A 17,376-nucleotide genomic window follows, 5' to 3' on the forward strand; every position below is an offset into this window, starting at 1 on the left:
GGGTTTCCTTCGAGGGTTTACTTTCTGGCATGTGATGCACCTGGTAGCAATACGCTGAGCTTCTACATATAGCCCTGGGGCTACTGCTTGGCGGATCACTAGATCACCCATATCAAGCCTCCCATATGGGTTCTTGCATGAAGCTGATGCAGCACTTCCTGAAGCCATGGCCTGGGTATCATTACCTTTCCTCCCGGTACTATCCACCACCCCTGGGAGTTCTTTTTTGCACAAGCTTTCTGTGCAAATTTATCTTCTTCAGGGGAATACTGCGGGACTAAATCCTGGACGTATGGCCATATGGCATGGGACAAGGCCTGCCTGGATACTTCCTCTGCTTCTCCACCAATAAATGCGGCTTCCTTTGCTACCGCATCAGCCTTTGCGTTTCCGAGCTTATGCTTTTCCTCAGCAGCCTTCCCATGGGCACGCACATGAATGACTGCTACCTCTTTAGGCTGGTGGAGTGCCTCTAGTAGCTTGATAATCTGGGAGCCATTAGCAATCTTATTCCCAGAGGCCATAATGAAACCCCTTTCTTTCCACAGTAGTCCGTGCGCATGGACCGTAGAAAAAGCATAGCGAGAATCAGTGTATTCATTAACCCGCTGGCCTGTCCCCAGCTGTAATGCTCGGGTGAGCGCAGTGAGTTCCGCGGCCTGTGCCGACCATGAGCTCAGCAATGACTCCCTCCATACGACCTTATCCAAGGTTACCACTGCACATCCTGTTCGTCTTTTTCCATCGATGACAGAGCTGGAGCCGTCTTCAATTGGGTCCTCAGCAAGATCAGGCCGCACCTGTGTGGTTTGATTCAGGACCTCAAGGCAGTCATGCGTCGGTTTCCCTGGCTCCGGCAGCAAGGTTGCAGGGTTCAAGGCTGTAGTATGTTTGAAAGTAAGTCCTGGATTAGAGAGCAAAAATATCTCATACCGTGATTGTCTGGAGGGGTTGAGAAACTTTCCTCCCTCAGCCCCTAGAATCTGGGGAACTCCATGAGGGGTGTGTATTTCCATATCCACACCCATGACTATCTTCTGGGCTTCTTCAGCAACCACTGCTGTGGCTGCCACAGCCCAAAGACAGGCTGGCCACCCGAGTGCAACTGGATCTAGAACCTTTGAGTAATATCCCACGGGTCTCCAAGCTGGGCCTGATGGCTGTGTCAGCACCCCTGATGCGACCCCTCGATTCTCATGAACATACAGTCGATATGGCTTTTTACTATTTGGGATGGCCAGGGCAGGGGGCTGGGTTAATGTTGCCTTAAGCAGATCAAAGGCATGCTGCATTTCTTTATTCCATTTCCATTCAGTGAGACTCTCCTTAGTCAGTGAGTCATACAGTGGTCTAGCCTTTCCACCATAATCTGGTATCCATAGTTGACAGAACCCAGTTAGCCCTAGGAATGCCCGCAGCTCCTTGGGTGACTTAGGTGAGGTTAGACCTTGGATTGCCTGTATGCGATCTGCACTCAGGGCTCTGACTCCCTTTTGAGAGCTTATATCCCAAAAATGTAACTTGAGGCTGACATATTTGGGCTTCCTCTCTAGAGACTTTATATCCTTTTTTCCCCTAGAGTGTTTAGCAGTGACCTGGTGGCTTCCTTGCAGAGTTGCAAATTTGGGCTTGCAGCTAGCAGGTCATCCACATACTGGAGGAGAGTCACTGCGGGGTGTGATCCCTTCCACTCCTCCAAGTCCTTCTGAAGGGCAAGTCCGAAAATATGGGGGGCTGCTATGAATCCTTGTGGAAGAACTGTCCACATGAGTTGGGCTTTATGGAAAGTATCTGGATCCTCCCATTCAAAAGCAAACAATTTTTGGCTCTCTCGGTGAAGGGGAATGGAGAAGAAAGCATCTTTCAAATCTAGCACTGAAAATATTTCAGCTTCCCCCGGTACTTGTGTCAAAATCGTGTGTGGGTTCGGGACTACAGGATGGTCTGAAAGGACCTTCTTATTTACTGCTTGCAGGTCTTGGACCAGTCTGTATGAGACCCCATCTGCCTTCGGCACTCCAAGAATGGGGGTATTATATGGTGAGGACCCTTCCACTAGCCATCCGCACTTCTTGTATTTCTCTATTAATACCTTGAGTCCAGCTCTGGCCACTCGGCTGAGTGGATACTGCTTTACCCGAATGGGCCCCTCCCCATCCTTGAGTATGATCCTTACCGGGGAGATCGACTTAGCTCGTGCAGGGGTTCCATCAGCCCATACCGAAGGGTCTACTCCAGTCATGTGATCTTCAGAACTTACTACAGGGCGTTGGTCCTCCAGGAGAGCCATCTGATAGTTCGAGCTCTGCTTGACAGGTAGCTGGACCACCATCTGGTCGTCTCTGAAAAATATCTCAGCTTGCAATTTTGTGAGTAGGTCCCGCCCAAGTAGTGCAACCGGGCAACTTGGAGAATATACAAAGGAGTGCTCAAGCAAATGGTCCCCCACTTTGGTGAGAAGTGGCTTACAAACAGGGAGTCGGGATTGCGTTCCCTCAATCCCTTCCACAAGTACATGCTATTCACTAGTTCCTGCACAGCGGGCGTTTTCTGGAATCATTGAAAATGTAGCCCCAGTATCCACCAAGGCTTCAAAGTTTTTGCCACCAACCCTAATGGTTACCATGGGATCTTCTCGGGCTCCAACCCGAAGGGTAGTGGTCTTAGATCCCCGTCCCCTTCATTCTGTGTCCTCACCCTTCTCCTCTGCCCGCATGAGGTGACCTCTTGGTTCCCCCTCTCTCTTCTCCTTTAACTTTGGGCATTCCCTCTTCCAGTGTCCTTTCTCCCTGCAGTAAGCACAAACGTCTGCTCCCACTCTTTCTCCTTTCCCTTTCTGCATCCCAGCCTTTCCAGGGTTACCTCCAGTTATAGCAGCTGCCAGCGCTGCCATCTGTCGCTGAGCCTTTTTATCCTCCTTGCGCTCCTGCATATGCTCATGATTCCCATATACCTTATATGCAATTTCCACCAGCTCTGAAATTGGTTTCCCAGTACCTCCCTCAGTTTTCTGTAGCTTCTTACGAATATCAGTAGTGGATTGACCAATAAACATAAGATTTACTGTGCGTTGATTATCTGGGGCTTCTGGATCTAGGTCCGAAAACCTGCGGAATGCCTCATACAGCCTCCCGAGGAAAGCTGAGGGATCCTCTTCTCTTCCCTGTCTCACTTCATACAATTTAGACAGATTAGTAACCCGAGGCACTGCCTTCCCCATTGCTTCCACTATAATCCCCAGATACCGTGCACTCAGCTCTCTTCCTTCTGCAGTATGATTATCCCATCTCGGTTCCTCAACAGGGCAGGTATCATGCAAGGTACGACCAGCAGCTCCCTCCGCTTCTACCCTGGCTGCTGCAATGCGCTCTGCCATCCCCAACACTAATCTCCTCTCCTCTGGGGTCAGGAGGGTTTGGAGCATCATCTGGACATCAGCCCAAGTGGGTCGATGGGTTTGCCCAATAGATCGAAACAGGTCCCTCATCTTTTCAGGGTCTTCATGAAAAGAGGGGCTCTGATTCTTTCAGTTAAATAAATCTGAAGTACTAAATGGGGTGTAGACAAAAGTTGCATTGCCCCCTCTCCGTTAACCTCTCGCATCGGGCAATTCAGCACCGGCTGTGATTCTACAGTCTTGGGCAAATAATAGCCCTTACTCCCTGATTCAGATGGGGCACTTGGCTGAGGCTCACGCTCTGAATCATTAGGTATGCTTTGATACGCCGGTGGTGGTTTCCCTGAGGGAGGGAGCGGTGGTGCAGAGGGACTGGATCCCGAGGAGGTGTCTGATTCATCGTCGCTACCTGACAGGGTGACCGGAGAGCAGGTCCGATACTCAGCCAATTCAGAATTCCCCTCCTCATTAGACTCAGGGAGTACAGGCGGTCCTCCTCGAGTCTTTCCTTTAACAACCATCACATGAGACTTTACTAAGCATTTCTTAATCCAAGGTGGCTGATTTTGAACTACCCACAACCAACAATCGATATAAGGAAATTGATTCCAATATCCGTTCTGCATAACTATTTCATGGATAGCTATCACTTCTTTTACTACAAAGGATCCTTTTGGGGTCCAGTGGACCCCAAATGTTGGCCACTCGAGTTGACAAAAGTTAATTAAATCACCCTTTTTCATCTTCACTCCATAATCTGCCTGCTTTGCAAATTTACTGAAGTTTTGTAATATATAACTTAAAGGAGTATCCGAGTTTTCTACACGGGAGCGACCCGCACCCATATGCCCACAAAAGTGCGTCCAACACACACCAAATACCAAAAGATCCTAGTTACAGACGGTTCTCATATACCAGGCCGAAAATTTCCCAGTATTAAACCAAATCGAACGCGTCTTTGTTCCGGATCCAGACCAAATTGGGCAAGGGAATTCATATACTCACTCAGATACCCCAGAGATCTCGATCAGAATGCCGGAATGTGTGTCTGGCGTCCTCAGAAACCAAAAATTTTGCACAGGAGCCTTTAATCTCTCGGGTACCCCGACTCACGTCTCAAACTCCCTGGGTGAGCCCAAAAAGGCAGCTCGGTGCGCACTCCCCGTGGTGGCAGAGACGATCTTGTCACTGAGCCCTGAGGCGATCCAGAGACGTCCCATCTGGCGGTGCCAAATTGATGCTTAAAGCGGTTTGTTTCTCTGGAGGCCACCAAAATCACAGACACACACTCATTAGATGGCACAAAAGGTGTATTTGCAAATAGGGTCAGAGCAGAGTCAAAAACTCAGATTACTCTGAACCCACCAAGGAATTTTGCAGGCTGTATTTATCTTTTTCCTCCTGGGCACGTGTGCAGAAACAGGAACTCTTACAGCTCACTTCCGTTTCATACAAGCGTACATGTGGTTACATTACTACATACATCGCATGTATATTATAATTAACTACTTAAGTATGCAGGGCGGAGAGGTAAATATGCATCAGCTAATTAAGCATGCGCCGAGACTACTATAGGTCACCAAGAGTTTAACCCCCCCCCCCTTTCAAGGACACAGTCAGTTGAATTCCAGCTTCTGTAATCTGCATGAGAAAGGCTAGGGAGAAGCTGGGGGAGAGTCTGCGATTTAGTATAAGAAAAGCTGTGGCAAGGCTGGGCAAGGAAAAAAGTCCTTGGCAGTGTTTCTTTCTTATCAGGTGCAAGATGCAAGCTGTGCATTTCTAACAATACTCCATTTCTAACAACCTGATAGCTATGGATGTTAAGAACTTGTTGCAAAGGCTGTAGCTGCTGTGGGTAAGATATCACTTACTTTTTTCTTGATGTAGTCAGTAGCTTAAACTGCTAAGCAAATATGACTGTGCTCAGCTTTAAGCACCATTTTCACAGAAATTTAGGCCCCTGATACGCACCCCCCAACCAACCCCAAACACACACTTTCCAGTGTAAATGAAGATACACCTATCTTAAGCTGGTGTGTGAGGATAATCAGGCCTAGGCATACTGAATTTAGATTCTTACATTGCATGCCTTGCTGTAGTACTGGGTACTCTGCTGGGGTCAAAACACCAAAGATGAGATAGGCAACAAAATTTGAGGCTAGAAACAGACATCACTAAATGCAACAGATGAGCTGTGTTGGGATGTGTTTTGGCACTTTATTGCCCAATTATTGGGTAGAACACATATCAGCTGTTGTCTGTTGATCTTGCGGGACAGTGTTCCCCACTTATAAAGACGTGCCCTGGGTATTGCCATTCCCATTGGCACAGAGGTATGTATGCAGTGGGTAGGGGAGAGAATGGCTCTGCTCGCCCTCCCCTTACCTGAGACAAAGCTGGGATTCACTCAGGTTGCTGCCAGTATCTGCAGCATGCCACATGTGGTGGCGCTGAAACAGCTACAAGTGTTGGGCTGGCAGGAATCAGACGAAAAGTCCCTATGGCTCCCAGAGAAGGAAGCTCTGATTGGGGATCCTGGGCATGCTGCCTGCCTGGGGCCCAGGCTTCTGGGTTATATCCCACTCACAGTGCTTCCCTTCACTTGCAGGACACAGAGATGACCTGCAGAAGATGCTGATGCTGATTGGCTGGAATGCCTGAGGAACCAATATAAAAGAGACATCAGAGAGAACAAAAGAAGCCTCAGCCAGAAGACACAGGGATGGATGCCAGAGAATAGTGAGGGGCAGAGCTGTGTGTGGGTTGGAGGGGCACATCTCCCCTGGGCCTCTACCAGGGTCTGCATGGCGGCGGGGACCCCCTTACAGACTGACCTGCTGGGTGGGGGTTGGGGGAGGTGCAATGGATCCTGGGTTGCACTTTAATTCAAAAAGTGCTCTAATGCTTAAGAAGATTGGAGACCACTGAGCTAGGTGAACAACTAGTCACCAAAGCACCCCCAAGGGAAAACCAAGAGCAAAATCATAAAATCCTAGAAGAAGGTTTCAGACTGGATATAAGGAAAAACTTCTTCACGGCTCATGTGACCAGACTCTAGAATAGACTCCCAGTGGGGGTGGTACAGGCACCTACCCTGGAGATCTTCGGAAGAAGACTGGATGCACACCTCATTGGGGTTATTTGACCCCAGCAGTCTTTACTGCCGAAAGCAGGGGGGCTGGACCTGATGATCTCATGAGGTCCCTTCCAGTGCTAAACTTCTGTGAATCTGTGTGAATCTGTAAAAACCTTCCCATATTTTTGTTTACTGATTCCAGATGGACTTGTAGGAATCCTGGATGGCAAGTCTGGAATCTGTGTGTTAGGGACTGACCCAGGCCAGCAATGAGTAGCCAGGTGGCCCATACTCATTCCTAGCCCTGTTCAGAGGGCTCTGGGCATTTTGAGACTATATGAGGTTTGTGGTGTGACTGTAGGGGTGGAGGAGCTCTCAGTCCTAACCCTATACCCCTGCACCAGCAAACATGGGGTAAGTGTTTACAGACAGTGTTTGGGGTGTCCGCATGGGGTACCCCATGGGCATCTATGGTGCACAAGCCAGAACCAGATGAAACTCTGTGGACGCTGAAGAGTTTGGCCTGAGACGCCCTCCAGGCCAGCTGGGGCATCCCACTAATGCAAATTTTATAATTTCCATGAAGTTGTGGCAGGCGAGGCAAAAGATGGGATCAAACCCATTGCCAGAAGCAGGTAGCTGGCAAGGAAGTAGAAGCCTACTGGGGACTTACTACACGATAAACCAGCATAACAGCTATATACTCCTGTTCCTCTGTTTTACAGCCTTTTATAGAAATAGATGTGGGGGTTGCCAGGGATGCCAGTGTTATGAAAGTATTTTTAGCTACTCTTGGCCCTACAAACAGTTTAGTGTAAGTTAGAGCAGCCAGAAACTACTCACATTTTTCTGGGAGCATGGTTGGCTTTTGACCAGTGCCACAATGAGGGAAATACAAATATGACTTCAACTGAGTTTCTGAGCGCTTTAGTTCAAGTGCCCTCACCACCATGTTGAAGCGTGGGGATGTTGATACACAAGACACTAAAGCACTTCAATTAGGGCAGCTCTCAGAGCATCTGTAAAAGTGCCCCATGAGTCTTCAGGAGTAAACAGTACAATGCAATCATTGTCATTCTGGGGTTGTAGCAGCATCACAGGGTGCAAGAAAGTATACTTGTGTGAAGTTTGGATAAACTATTGCACATTTTTGTAGAGCAAGTTGACAAATTATTCAAAAAGTGAGTGCATCCACTTAGTAGTGGAAGCACTATTTAATAGGGATTTTTTTTATGGAAGTGGGTGAAATCTTTCAGAATCCCAGTTCAATAAAATGATGGTTACATGTAATAATAAAAACTCATCTTCTATGCAGGGGTTGTACAATGTTTACAAGTAAACAATAGTACAAAGCAAATTGTGTCATGGATGTTGAGAAGAGCAGGTATCTGATATGACTACACCAATTGAAGCAGGCTCTTCTCATTTAAAAAAAATCTCTTTTACATAAGGAGAATTTATAGAAAGACTTTTGCTATACATGTGCTTAATAAACACATCTTGAAGTCTGTAATATAGAAAAGGCAATCAGGACTTGTAATAGAGATGATATCTTTTATTAGACCAAAAAGATTTTTGCAAAAAAAAGTCTTTAAAAAAAAAGATTTTTTTTTTTTGCAAAAAGAAGTTGGTCTAATAAAAGATATCATTTCTACTACAAGTCCTGATTGCCTTTTCCTTTAGACCAATATGGCTACAACTTGGATACCTGTGATATAGAAACAACTTTAAATGATTTAGCTTTTAAAATCTTTTATGAAATTGTATCAACATTTTTCTCTGGATAAACTCATATTTCTACAGTGTCTTAGTAAGTTCTATAAGGACCTACCGTTATTTATACTGGCTCCAAACATTTATACCTGTATGGTGCCTATCTGCTAGAACTGCTGTATTCCCTCAGGATTTAAATATCTCATGAGAGACTACTTATAGCTATGAAGAAGCAAAATCAACCATTCAACTCCCATAACAGATGCAGCCTATTACTGCTTTAGTCAGAGACACATTGTGCTGTTTCTTCATAGGACATCTGAAGAAGTAAGCTGCTGCTTATGAAAACTTATGGATCTCTGATTCAGTTAGTTTATAAGATGCAAATCTACCCTGCCTTCTTCATAGAGCATTTATATTACCCAAGCAAAGTGATCCGATTGGAGATATGCAGTTTGCTGCTGCTAAGGTTGTTGTTTCTTTCTATATTGGGAAAAAGTTTCAAATCTTAACCAAAATATCTAATCTAGGGGTTGGCAAAACATCTAACCTATGGGTGGGCAAAATACAACCTGTGGGCTGGATTAGGTCTGCAGAGGGACTTTGTTCAGCCCACGGTGGGTCCCTGGGTCTCACCAGGCTCAGACATTGTCTGGCCTGTGGTGCATCCCACCCCACCATGGGCACGCAGTGGGGCTATGGTGGCTTCATGGCTGGACTATGTTTTCCAGCAGCCCCAGCAACAGCGGCTCCTTCTGGCTGCTCTCACCGCCAGCTCTGGCTGCATGGAGACAAGCCAGGACCTGTGCAGGGTGGGCCTGAACCGTGGGCTCAGTGCATAGCCCAGGCCTCAGCCCTTGCCTGCTCCACACTGGGGATTGGAGTCCCTGCCGCCCCTGCTGTGCATCTGCCCACCCCAGCCAAGATGAGTGGTGGTGGCGGTGGCTGGGCAGAAGTTGATGCTGGGTGCAGGAGAAAAGTAGGACTTGGCAGTGAGCACAGTCTCCTCCCCCTCATCGCTGCCAGGTCCTTCTCATTGTCTCTGCCCAGAGCCTGCACTGGGGCTGCCCTCTGGCTGCCCTCTGGAGCCCTGCTGGGCATGGGGCCCTGGAGCAACCTGGACGTGGCACTGCTGGTGGCAGGGGTGCTCGGGAGGAGATCCCCAGCATGGGCTCTGGGTAGTCACAGTGACAAGGCCCCAGCAGTATCAATGGGGAAGTGGCTGGGGCCGCTGTCAGGTCTCACTTTTTCTGGCACCCAGGAGCAGCTTCTGCCTGACCACTGCCTCTACACCCAAGGCTACCAAAGCCAGACAGCAGCTTTAGTCCGTCCTTGGGGAAAAGGGGAGCCCAGAGGTGGTGCTGGTGGTGATCCTACTGAAGCTGCCACTCGCTTGTACCCATGCCAGTTCCCTGCCTGCCCACCCATCTGCAATGCCATCCTACATAGGGAGGTTTGGGGAGCGTGTGTGTGTGTGTGTGTGTGTGTGTGTGTGTGTGTGTGTAGTGCTAACTCAGCCCATGACAGCTCCCCAAAACTCCCCATGTGGCCCACGGGCACAAATATTTGCCCATCACTGAAGTAACCCATGTGAGTCTTACACAACACTGCAAATTGGAAAAGTACCTTGTCAACAATCTGCTTCTTTCTGAAATACAATTTAAGAAGAGCATTTCCTCCAATGCACAATTTATTGGGCGCATCTACATGAGATGCTTAATGCCCATTGGATTAATTCTACTGTGCATTAACGCAGCTGGCAAAAACTAGATTAGTCCAATGGACATTAAGAATCACACAAAAATATTTATTTATACTAATGCACAGTCATGCTGATTATAGTACTTTAAGTTAATACCTGTTTATTTCAGGTACTAAACTTAATGTGCTGTAATTATGGCGCATTAATGAATGTGTAGACGTATCCATTGAGACAAATGTAAGTCATTTAAGTAAATGCAAGTCATTTAAGCCCAGATACACACCAACATTTAGGCATAACAATACTTGGTGTTGTCACACACAACTTCCAGATGCCCTGCTCTAGAGGTGAAATTCATAAACACCTGAGTTAGGCACTGAAGTCCCTTATACAATGAATGAGGAGAGTTCAAAGTCTTGGCTTGGAAGTCACAACATTCAGCAGGTGAAGCAGCCAGAGGCCTAGGCCAGTCAAGAGGAAATACTGGAGATGGGCTGAAATCATGACCCTCTCCAAGACTTCACTGATCCTGTGATCTATGATTCCCAGCTCCTTTCTGGGCCTAAGTGTCTAAGTTATCTGAAGGTGTCTAAGAAATGGGAAGCTGCACTAGAAGCTATTAAATAATAGCATTGTGGTCAAAGCTCTTACCTGGGAGATATCGGTTCTAAGTTTGCTTCTGATATTTCCCAGAAGAGTGCCATAAAAACCAGGTATGTACATAAGGTTGGGATGAGGGCACTCTCAACTCTGTCATAGTTTCATAGTTAGTAGGGTCGGAAGGGACCTGAACAGATCATCAAGTCTGACCCCCTGCCATGGCAGGAAAGAGTACTGGGGTCAAACGACCCTGGCAAGGTGTTCATCTAGCCTCCTCTTAAACACCCCCAGGGTAGAAGCCTGCACCACTTCTCTTGGAAGTTGGTTCCAGATCCTAGCCGCCCTGACAGTAAAGTAGCGCTTCCTGATATCTAGCCTAAATCTACCCTCTGTCAGCTTGTGACCGTTATTCCTGGTCACTCCTGGTAGTGTTTGGGGGAACAGGGACTCCCCCAGTGCCTGCTGGTCCCCCCTGACTAGTTTGTAAATGGCCACTAGATCTCCTTTCTCTTGTGGAGGCTGAACAAGTTCTGGTCCCTTAGCCTCCCCTCGTAGGGCCTGTCGTGCTGGCCCCTGATCATGCGGGTGGCCGTCTTCTGGACCCTCTCGCTGTTGTCCACATCCCTGCTGAAGTGCGGCACCCAGAACTGGATGCAGTACTCCAACTGTGGCCTGACCAGTGCCACATAGAGGGGGAGGATCACCTCCTTGGATCTGCTTGAGATGCGTCTGTGGATGCATGACAAGGTGCAGTTGGCCTTCCTGACTGCATCCCCACACTGCCGGCCCATGTTCATCTTGGAGTCAATGATGACTCCAAAATCCTTTTCTGCCTCTGCACTGATGAGAAGGGAGTTCCCCAGCCTGTAGGTATGCTGCTGGTTCTTCTCCCCCAGGTGCATCACCTTGCACTTGTCAGTGTTGAAACCCATCCTGTTCTCATCCACCCACCCCTGTAACCTGTCTAGGTCTGATTGCAGCTTATTCCTCCCTTCTAGCGTGCCCACATCCCCCGACATCTTAGTGTCATCTATGAATTTGAACAGGGTGCTTTTTACCCCCTCATCCAAGTCATTGATGAAGATGTTGAACAATGTAGGCCTGAGGACTGAGCTCTGTAGAACTCCACTGCCCACATCCCTCCAGGTCGAACAAGACCCATCCACCACCAGTCTCTGTGTGCGGCCCTCCAGCCAGCTAGTGACCCATTTGGCTGTGTAGGTGCCGATGCCATAGTCTCCTAGTTTTTTAATTAGAGACAGTGTCGAAGGCCTTCCTAAAGTCCAGAAAGACTACATCCACTGTCACACCTGTGTCTAAGGATTTTGTGACCTGGTCATCGAAGACCACCATGTTGGTCTGACGGGACCTGCCTCTAATGAACCCATGTTAGTTGCCTCTAAACATAATCTCCCCTGCTGGCCCCTCACGGACATGTGCCGGGATAATTCTCTCAAAAAGCTTACCCAGGATCATGGTAATATGGAGGCAGGAGGAATCTCATTTCTTGGGTGAGTATTTTAACCATCATCTATATATATATAGAAGGTGGATATCTCCTTCTTTTCCTCCTTCAGTCATGTTTTTTAATTAAAGTGGCTTTGTGCTCAGCTCATTCCATGACTACTCTCTCAGGTCCTAGGGAGAAGACTCCTAGTTTTCCAATCCCAAATTGGCTTATGTATGAGCTGGGCATGGAGATGCTTAGCTCAGCCAAGAAAGCTGTACCGCAGTAGTTGAACTTTAGGTGCCCAAGTATGTTTTCTAGTGAAAACTTGGGTGCCCACATACTTTCAGGTACCGAAGTGGTTGTGGGGGGATAACATGTCAGCTAAGGAGCACTTTTGATGCCCAACGTGCTTTTTTGATCAATTCCTAGTACATCCCTTTACCAGTGTTAAGTTATTCTTTTAGTATATTCTGCAGCTCTTTGTTGACACTAGTTTTAATGAGCTAAAGCCATTGGAGCTTTTAAGATCTGACCACTCCTGAAATACATGAATACATATGTAATTGCAGTTCTTCAAGACCCTGGCGTTGAATATCCCTTAGTATTCTTCAGACACAACAACTTAAATATTAAAAACTAGCATTTCTCCTTCTTTCAACAAAGCATATTTTCTCCCCAGTGTATAACTGAATAATGCCTAGCCACAGATTAAAAACACAAGGTAAAACATGACTAACAAAGAGTGCAGTAGAGCATTTCCAAGCTGCAAGAGCTGTATTAAATTTACATTGAAAGTGGTAATATTTCTCAGATAAAGTAATGGGAATTTTAGGCAAGGTCCTTTATACTAGTCAATTTCCAGGTGATCAGATCTGCTATAAAAAGGTTCCTGTTCTGCACAGTAAATTATTTACCATTAATTTGTATGTATGTACTTCTGTTCGTAACCAGTATCCTGTTAATGCCTTTCCTTGTGGCAGTTAGTAGCATGACTGGGTCCCGAAGTAGCCGTGACACCCCTGGGGGGCATGTGACTCATGCCTTACTCCTGTCCCACTCCACTTGGGTACCCTCTCTTTTCTTCTCTCCTGCCATGCCTTGATGGAATTATTTTTTAGCTATAAAAAGGGAGACTGTCTCAGGGCAAGCCTATGGCAGGGCAGCTTTGATGCTTGCCATTTTAAGAGCAGCAAACAGGCAGCAGCCAGGTGCCTGATGAGGGCAGCCATTTTGGCCCAGGGATATAAGCTGGGATGCAGGTTGCAGTTGGGAGGGAGAAGGAAACAGCAGGCTGAGAGGCTGCTCTGGTCAGAGTCAGGAGGTAAGGGCAGGGGCTATGGGGAGGTAGTAACCCCTTTGTGCCCGCCGGGCTTTATTCACTCCGTAGGGTACCACCGTTTTGATGTCGCCCCGCCCCAGGACCCTTGAGGGCAATGTGGGTGTTCTTTCTCCGCCTTGCCACCCCTGTTCTCACTTGCCACGTCTTGCTGTACCGTCAATGAGGGGGGGCCGTCTAGTGAGTCCCTCGTTGCCCGGGCCCGACCCGGCAGATGTACACGGGGCTCCAACCACCCCTGCACCCCGGCCTCACGCCACCTTCAGAAGCGGACCCTAAGGAGGTACGTGGCTCCTCTTGCCTGTCTGCAGCCTTTCCCTATACCTATCCCTTATACCTAAAGGGTTGAGCCTTTACAGTTACAGGTTTGGCTCCGGACCCTCAGTCCCTACGACCTTCGTCCCTAATAGACAGGGGCACCTGTGGTTCTGGCGGCGACCCCGCCCTGATCGAGCTCCTCCCTCGGGATCCTTGCCACCCTGCCGTGCCCAGCGTGCACCTGGTTCCCGTGGGTCCTCCGCGATGCCTCCTTTTCCCCGTCATCTCGCCCAGACGCCGTCCATCTGCCGCCGGCTCCTGGGAGCTGTTGCCGGTTCCCTCTCTCCGGCTCTTCCTGCTCTGGCCCCTCGTCCTTCCCTGGATGCCGCGGGGCTTCACTCTCCTCTTCCGTTGTTGACAGATCTCCCTCTTCAGGGCCATCCGCCCCTTCCTCTGCAGCCGCCGCTGCTTTTATCTTCACTGGCCAGCATCTGGTGCTGATGTCACCGGCTCACCGCAGCTGTATAAAGAGCTGGCTCACGAGCCACGCGGGTTTCACCGGCACGTCGTCCCCTGCTGCAGGTGAGTGTCTTGTTTCACCCCAGTCTCCGGGACACCCTTATCCAGGGTAAGATGTAAAACTGCACCCTGCTGGGGAAGGGTGGCCTGGTGGGGCTCCTAGTGGCATGGGAGCCCCCAGGAAATGCCAGGCCAGTTAATTCCCTGGTGAAAGGCAGGTTGGGGCTCTTTAACCCCAGTCCCACATCCCTGGTGGTGTTCTAGCAAGGAGGGGGAGCTAAGGGCTCAGTTAAAGAGCCCAGAGGCAGAGCTCAGGCCGGAGGTGGGACCTGGGGCTGTGCCCAGGAGGTAGGGTTAAGCCTGGTGATGATCAGTGAGACCCTGTGTGAGAGGGGCAGCTAACAGAGTGGTCCTGTAAATGTGGGTGAGTGAGGAGGCCCAGTGGGGGCATAGTGGTCTGGTGAGAGGCTTGGAGTGAAATCGGCCTACAGTTGTACAATCACTGTCAACGCTCAGGTGAGGGTAGCAGGAGATACCCAATGGACTGTGCTGGGGCTGACTGAGGAGAGGAGAGCTAAGCCTGAAGCCGGGTGAGACTGGGCAGCATGAGTGTGGCCCCTGAGAGAGGACAGTGTGAAAGAGGCAGAGTGAATGGGATGCTGGTGAGGGAGGGGTGGCATGTGAGTGGCACTCCGGTGCTGTAGAGAAGAGCTACAACTGTGTGTCCAGTTTGTTCCAGCCATAGGCCAGAGAAGTAACACCAGAGTAACATCTGTGAGGCATGGGACCCATGGAAGGTCAGAGCGGGTATTAGGCCCTTGTTAGCAGGGTGAGTAATGGGTAGCCTCCCATCTTAGTAACAAGTCTCATATTTTTCCATCAAGTCGTGGCAGATGAGTGAAGCGGGTGGTTACCCCAGGAGCAGGGTGGCTGGTGAAGATCTGATGAGGAGGCCACCCTGTTACCAAGCCCTAGCCTGCTTTTTGCCATTGGATTCCTCTTGTACTCTGCTGACCCCAGTCTTGCCCTTAAAGTCTTAAGTGGGGGCCCACTTGGCCCCATCAGTGCTTCATGGCATTAGTTGCCTTATAGGCTTTTGTGGTCTCCTTCCATTCCAATGGCCATGCCCATGCCTTGTTGTTTAATTTTTTTCCATAGGGTCCTGTGGCCCTGGCTTATCAATCAATCAATATACCCACTCCACTAGGCCCCTGGCCTTGGCAAGGCTCTCTTCTCCCTGGGCCCCTGGCCCTAATCTGGCTTCCACCTATCTGCCTGCTATTGAGTGCCTGGCCAGGCACCCCTGCCTAGTCCCTCTTTTGCAGCCATCCTGCATAGGAGCTCCTCTCCCTACTGCCTGCCTGGTCTCAGACACTGGCTTTATGTGTCTCCAATGCCCCACCACTTCCTGTGTATTTGCTTTCCACTTTAGACCTGATAACTAACCTGCCTTAGCTTAGCTGCTTGCAGCTTCCACTTCTGGGCTCCTGTTTGCTGGCAGCTAGCTCTCCAGAAGCTATCCTGCTTCCTGCTGGCTTGCAGGCAGAATTCAACTTGCATCAGAAAAGGTAAGAGTGTTGTCAAAGACTAGGCAGGAGCCTGCAGAGACTTTATACAGATAAATAGTTTTATTGAAGTCCGTGTGACTTCTCACATAGATTAAGATGCTCATGTGGTTAAGTTGTGGCAGCATGAGGTGATTAGATGAGTGTGGTTTTTTTTTTTAGAGGCACTATTTAATTACTGGCACCACCAATCTAACATGTACTATGTCCTTCCTTATTTTTTTACAAAGAGTTTCTTATACAGTAAAAGCTTTGTTATCTGGCATGAGTGGGGTAAAGGGGGTGCCAGTTATATAAAAATTCTGGTTATCTGGGCTTGCATGCGGTGGTGGCAGCAGCAGAGGGTGGTGGATGGAGGTGGTGGCCATCATGTGCAAACTCCCCGCCCTGGTGTCCAGCTGGCTGGGCACAGAGGGGAGCTGCTGCCCTCACCCCTGCCACTGGCCCTGCTCAAGAAATACTTGATGTGCATGCTGAAATGCTGGTTAGGTTGCTATGATCATGGATTAGAAGTGTCTGTAACACTTAAGTACTGATGCAGTTAGTTTCATCAACATCTCATACTACTCGTATTGGAATTAGGAGAGATGCAAACGATGTCACACATGATTTGAGGAGAGCCCCCTCTACAAGCTAAGAGGTGGATTAATAACACTGAACTCAGTTAATGAGAAAGCCATTGCTTGGCTTTGCAGATTTGCATTCCTGAAATAAATAAATAAATAAATGAACTACTCATATCTGTAACATGCCTATAAATATCCAGTAGGTAGGCAACTGTTAGTCCTTCTGGATCATGGCATATGCACAAGAGGTTACTCAGATGTTCAACATGTATGCCCAGGCAGGAGCTTTGGAGTGGAGGCTGTCCAGATCTTTTATCCCCACTTTAGACCATGGAGACAGAATCCAACAGCCAGACTTCATCCAGACATTTGGTGCCTCGATGGCTGTAGTTTTGTGCACAGATACTCAAAATATAAAGTGTGACTATATACTCTTGGGAAGGCTAGGTCCCTTTTGAGGAGCTTCTGTTTATTTCTAACAGCTAGTTGTGGTATATCATGGGCATGAATCATTGTGAAAACTCATCCCTGTTCTCTGCAAACAGTGACAAGAAGAAAATGGACAGCTGGCACTGCTGGATTTCAGATAATCAAAAGTGAGTTCCCAAATAGAAAGAAATAGAATCTCTCAGCCAGAAGTATCTTAGGTGTGCAAATATCAGTAATACATCCCCATGCAAGGGGCTTCCATAACAGTTGCAAGTCTTGGGGCTTTTGCATTAATGAGGGAAGTGCTGTCTTCTTGATAGCTGAAGTTTAAAATGCAATGTATTTGGGAAGGGTATTGTATAAAATTCAATACATTCTGTTATAATTACACCAGGGTGCGGAGGTGGATCCAGAGCGGTGCATTGGCACAGCTGCACCCCACTTTCAGACTGGACCATGCTGCTGGAGCCTCTGGGGACTTTAAAAAATCCCCCAAAGTGGAAGAGAATCCCCACTTCCCCTCACTACTCAGAGGTATGCTCCCTCCCTTCCTCTTCCTCTGTCCTCCACCTGCTATTGCTGCTTTCCCTGCTCACTTGGCTGTATAGAGGATGGGCTCACTTAGGGCAGTGGCAGTATCTTCCCATGCCTGCACCTGGGGGAACTGGGAAGTGTGGGAGAACCCACCTCCTCTCCATTGCTGCTACTGTTCCCAGCTAAGCCCAGCCCCATGCAGGAGAAGTTCTGAAGCTTCCCTCACCCCTG

The sequence above is a fragment of the Crocodylus siamensis genome, chromosome 1, assembly GCF_052110815.1.
Source record: "Crocodylus siamensis isolate JL-2025a chromosome 1, ASM5211081v1, whole genome shotgun sequence".
Taxonomy (NCBI): Eukaryota; Metazoa; Chordata; order Crocodylia; family Crocodylidae; genus Crocodylus; species Crocodylus siamensis.